The sequence below is a fragment of the Oreochromis aureus genome, linkage group 6 (genome assembly GCF_013358895.1).
Source record: "Oreochromis aureus strain Israel breed Guangdong linkage group 6, ZZ_aureus, whole genome shotgun sequence".
NCBI classification, from domain to species: Eukaryota; Metazoa; Chordata; class Actinopteri; order Cichliformes; family Cichlidae; genus Oreochromis; species Oreochromis aureus.
Genome location: NC_052947.1, coordinates 30,327,033 through 30,332,969, shown reverse-complemented (window position 1 = coordinate 30,332,969; position 5,937 = coordinate 30,327,033).

Below are 5,937 nucleotides of genomic sequence, written 5' to 3'. Positions count from 1 at the left end.
ATCCCTAAACCACCACAACTGTTGTACATTAAATCTAATTTATTATAACAATAAAATGGTACATTTTCTAAGCCATGTTGAAATATTACTATAACATAGAAACCTTAGAAACTGCTCCAAAAACATCCATCATGAAGTGGTGCATCACGTAATTTCATTTAAATGGGCATGATCTGCTGATAAAATGTCTAAAATTCTAGGTTTGTGACAACACTACATTCACCCCATGATATGTGTCTATAATATGATTACAGCAAGAGAGAAGGCAGAGCTATGTGTTCTGATTTATTCACAGTTGGATCCGGCGTGAACATGCTGTGCCAATGGTTAGCAGTCCAAACACGAAGAAAATGGAGTGTTTATTTTTATTAATGGCAGTAATTTGTTGGTTATGGCTACAGTGTTTTAGGCTACAAAAACACACAGTTTAGTGCGACCTAGACCCTGAGGTCTGGTCTGTATTTAGACATTATTACTGCCTGCACTGTGCTGTGAATCCACATTACATTCGCCCCTACCTATCTGCTGTCTCCTGATTTTCTCCCGAAGATGAGTAAATATCTAATTTACAGAAATGGTTTCATCATATGATGCTTTGGCCTTCGCAATTTCCGCTTGCCACTTGATGCATTGTGTTCCATTCATCCCTCTGAATCGGTGATTATTCCTGGTTAGTGTTTGCTCTTGGCATTACAGCCCACCCTTTTCACTCAATCTCCTCAAAGTGTACAGAGGTGATACTAATAAAAATACTTGTTATGTAAAAAAGCTACAGCCACACAAATCACTCAGAAGCTTTGCGCCTAAAAGGAAAAGTTGTTATGACGCACAAAGGCTGAGAGAGAAAAAAAGAGGGGACCAGTCCTCCCACAGCTTTTCACAGCTTGGTGCATCTTTAAATGAGATAAGCCATCTTTTTATCAATTTGTGGCACTTTTAGCTGTCACTGAGAAATGAAAAATGAAACAGAGAGCAAAAGAAGCAATAACAAGACTTTTCACAAGTTGAATTCCTGAAGGAGCAACAAAGCATTATTTCCTTTGAATACAGGTTTTGCTGAATAGCTTAAAGAATGCACACGGTTTGAAAGGCTATATATTGTAGGCAGATGTTAGGTTTGTGAAAGTGGAATGTATTCCTTTCTATCCTCTGTATTTCAAAGCAGATGACTAAACATTACTTGCGCATTCAAAGGCGTTTTTCTTCTATGACTCACAAACACATGTCAGACGTTGTTGCTGTTTGTGTACATACTGCCTGAGAGCACTTTGTTTAAACAGCCACATTAGCAAAGAACACGTAGTTATAGGAGCTGTAGCCCTGCGGTGGTAAATTCATACCCAGCAGGTGTCCAGTACAAACAGTCTCACACTAAGGTTTACCGTGCCGCCACAGTTACTGACAGCAACACTCCTTTAATATGCCTCAGCGTGAAATTTGAAAGATGATATCCCAGGTTTGGTATCATGACATTGCACGTGTGGTTTCTTTGCATATTATTGCACACAGCATATGTTTTTGTTCTCGTGTGCTCTTTCACACCTTATATGAACCTTAAACAATTTGTGTGTCAATTATGGTGGAAAATAACATAAAATAAGATGAAAATGCACAGACACGATCACAAAATGCGCTTGGTTGGTATGTATATGAAGTCCATCTATCCACTTTCTTAACAGCTTGGACTGGAACCTGTCCCAGCTGTCATAGGGAACAAGGGGCGGTTTAACTGGAATAGTTTACCAGTCTATTGTAGGGGTTTATTTGATAGCATATGCTTAAATTAAGGCTCTCACGATATCAGATTATCACTGCACAATTGCTATGCCTGCAAGAGTTCACTGTAAAAATATCACAGGATATCACTATAAAAAGAGAAAATACTACTACTACTAATAATAATAATTAGGTCTTCTGATTTAATTGTTTGGGATCAGGGTTAACCCTGGAGACTCGTGATCTGCTGTAACTTTGAGTGTGAGCCAGAGGGTGTTGCGCTAGTCTGTCACACACATTGGTTAATGAAGTCTTGCTGTAAAGCCTCATTGTTTTGACCACTGATGTCTTGGTGTTTTGAACCAGATGAGCATGGGCTCGAACTGACCAAGAAACCAAGGGACAATTCATGTCCGCACCTACTTTCTAAGTGCCGTTGTCAAAACTGCTGGTGTTTCTGCTTGTTGTGTAACACTCTCTGTTTGCAACCTGCAGATCGCAGCCAAGTGTTGAGCCCATAAAGTCCTCAAGAAAATGTATACTGAAAATGTGCATCAAGGGAAGAGAAGGGGGATTTCCTATAGACTTACACACAGCTACATTTTGTTTGCAACCAGGTATTTTCTCCATGTTGGCCATTAAAAAAAAGCAGGTCTAATGCACTTCTTTGTTAGCTTCACTTTTCAGACTCGGAAGCTACATTTGCTATTTATGTATAGTCTCTAAGCAGCAGTAGTCACACATTGTGCCAGCAATTATCTACAAACGTCTTGATGCATTCTCAATCATCCAGGAAAGTAAATCTCCAAAAGTTGAATCTGTTCATCTGGACGTAGCGTTATGCAAATGTACTGTTTATAAGGGTTGGGGAAACCTGGAGTCAGCTGAGACTGAAGAAGTCACTTGGATGAGTGACGAAACGTTTCTCCCACAAAACGCTACGTCCAGATGAACAGATTCAACTTTTGGAGAATTATCTACAAAGTTACAGCAAAATCTTTATTTTCCATTTTGATGGCAATCGGTGTTACAATGTGATGCAATCAATTATTAATCTTCATCATATTATCATGTTTGAGTTATTCACATTACATTATTCTTTCTTTTTTTTACCTTACATGTTTACTTTGCAACATCTCTTGTTAAAAATTAATTCCAGACACACAGTAGTTTAATATCTTATCGTCAAAACAAAACCATGCGGATCCTGTAGACCACCAACACAGAAGGCATGGCCACTAGAGTGGAGAACATTGTGATCCGTACTTGAAGCCAGCCCAGATTATTTGAAATCCTTTTCCCTCTGAGAATATTAAATGTCCCATTGTAAGCCATTGTGCCAAGAAAATCAATACCCCTGTAATTGGCCTTTTGATGCTGAAAAGTGGTTTGTTCATTTAGATTGGTCTTTTTTGCCTTATTGCCTTTTTCTTCTTTTTTTTCTCTATAGTAACGTTGGTACAAATTTGATTTGAACTGTACCGATACTCTCACTCATGAGTAAAACAAATGACAGTATTTTTTGTCTTACAGTACAAGCCAGGATCCCTTCTCACCACTTTTTCCTCTCAGTGATGATTAAACCCTGTGCAATAGTTAAAATTACACATCTTGTTATAGATGGTTGAACAGAAAAATCATTTCAGTCTCATTTCTCGGTTTGTGCATCTTTGACTTCTTTTCTTCCCTTCTCTCCTCTCTTCCTCCTTACTGCCTCCCACCATAGATGTGAGAGGAGGAGGTGAGGAAGAGCATGGGGAGAGAAACTTTTATGCAACAAGGGTTTAACAAAAATTTGATGTATTTTTTTTAGATTAATCACGCAGACAAATAGTAAAGCACAGAAAGTTTAATCCTGCATTGGACTGGAATTATTTCTTTATTTTTTTCAGTATTTTTTGTGTTATAATTGTGTGCCATGCTAAGTTGTACTTCCATGTTACAGGCAGAAGGGCTGAGAAAAGAGTACACAAAATAGAGAAATAACGTAGCTACATCTACATCTGGAGGATAAACAGATGCTGAATAGAATTAATAAAAACTAAAAATTAAAACTTGATTAGAAAAAGCTTCTGAAATAGATCAATTTCAGCTACTGGAACACAAATCTTTTGGTTTTTTGAATGTGATTGAATCTTTTTTTTTAGTTACTCTCTTTCTTGTTTTAAAGATCCAGTGATGGCAGGAGAACAATGGAAATAGTGATTGTTTGCTGATGCTCGGCTGAGACACTCCAGATTTGCTTTTATGACTTACTGCTAACTGCACATCCATATTAGACTTTGATCCGAAATGTACTATCTTTGTACAAACCAAGGCCATACAGGTGGTGGTGAGTAAATATACCACAAAGACAATAAACCCAGCTGATATATTTGACTTGCACTAAATTGTATCAAAACATTTTTAAGGTTGTTCAGTTCTGTTGAAATTTTTGTGTTAAAAACAGAGGACAGCCTTTTGAAAAAAGAAAAAAAAGCGTGTGTTTGATGTAAACTTTCAAAAATACAATTTGCAAACAGGTTGATGTAAATTCTACAGTAACTTCCTGGCAGCCAGTTACTATAAAAATGCTCACATTAAATTAACAGTAAATACTTTTTATAGCAAAAAAATATTGTGCTGCTAACTGGAATTTACGACAATTGGTAATCTTTTATTTACAGTGAAGTTACTGTAAATGTAATTACAGTAATTTATTGTACTTATTTAATGTATTTTACTTATTTATTTTATTTTATTGTACTGCATTTTTATTTACACTTTTATGCTACTCACTGCTTGTATCCATCCATCCATCTCATCAATTCTCTTCCACTTATTGAATTCAGAGATGTCGGGTCAGCTACCATAGGGCGAGAGGCGGGGTACACCGACAGGTCATCAGCCTGTCACAGGGCCAACACAGATAGGCTAATAACCATTCACCCTCACCCACACCTGGGAGGTGGGAGGAAGCCAGAGTACCTGGAGAGAACTCATGCAAACATGGAGAGAACATGCAACTCCACACAGAAAGGCGCCGGTCAGATGGTGGATTTGACCCCAACAGAGGATATCCAGAGGATAATAAACAGTAAATGTAGGATCCATACATAATAACTGCCATCTATTCTATATTTTTGTGACTCTGCTTTGTTTGTCGACACTGAAATGTTTTTGGACACAATGGAAAATGTTGGGTAAAGGTTTTGTGGTTTCAGTGAAGAACGGCTACTATTCCAAAGGGCAAGGAAAATACTTTTTTCCCATAATGTAACAAATATTTGGTTAAAAAAAAGGAGAAAAAAACACAAAAAGTTCAAATGTCAAAGCAAAAAATCGAATCAAATCCTCATAAGAATCTTTGACTGCTATGAAACCCTTTTGGCTTTTTCCCGTATTTCATGTCTCTGTACGACCTGAGGACCAACAAACATATCATAGCTGACAAACACAATCTTTTCCATCATCATTTTTAACCCTCTATTCCATGGGACAGCTGACAGATTTTCATGTTAGCAGCTGCATGTCAAAACCACAGCCTGTGTGTAGAAGACTTTAAATGTCACAATAAAACCTCAGCTTTTTGTCAATATGAGAACATGCGGGAGATGATAGGGTTTCACCAAACAGACGCATGTGGCCTGTCATACTTTGAGAATGAAGTAAAGCTAATACTGAGACATTATGTGCGCTGTATGTGCCTCACAGCTGAAAGTGAAGCTGCCTCCATGCCACTGAGGAGACATTTAAAAAGGGCTAAATCTAATAAAAACCTGAGCTGTGAAGACTCCTATTTGTCAGAAGTGGAGTATTTCATTACCACAGGATGCTTTATCTGCCCTCGGCATCACTCATATGCATGTGAACCAAACCTGCCAGAGAGGGCACATGATCATGAAATGGAGATAAATGCTGAAAGAGAGCAAGAGGGAAAACCTTTTATTGGCACATCAAGTGGGTTTTTTGGAAAAGACTTATTTAAAGATATATGAAGTCTATAATATTCCGCTCTGCAAGGTTTTATTGTATTTCAATAATGATCTCTGAGACTGTCGGATAATTTGGAACAAATGAAAGCACTTTTTGAAATAAAGAGAAATATGAAAAAGTGTGATGTCTCTCGTAATTAAAGAAAGTATGCAAAATTTCTGATTTCACCTTTCACTTTAGTCATTCATCAGCAAGTTTAGATAAAACTGATTGACCTGTTTTGCATAAATATTAAAATGTTCTTCC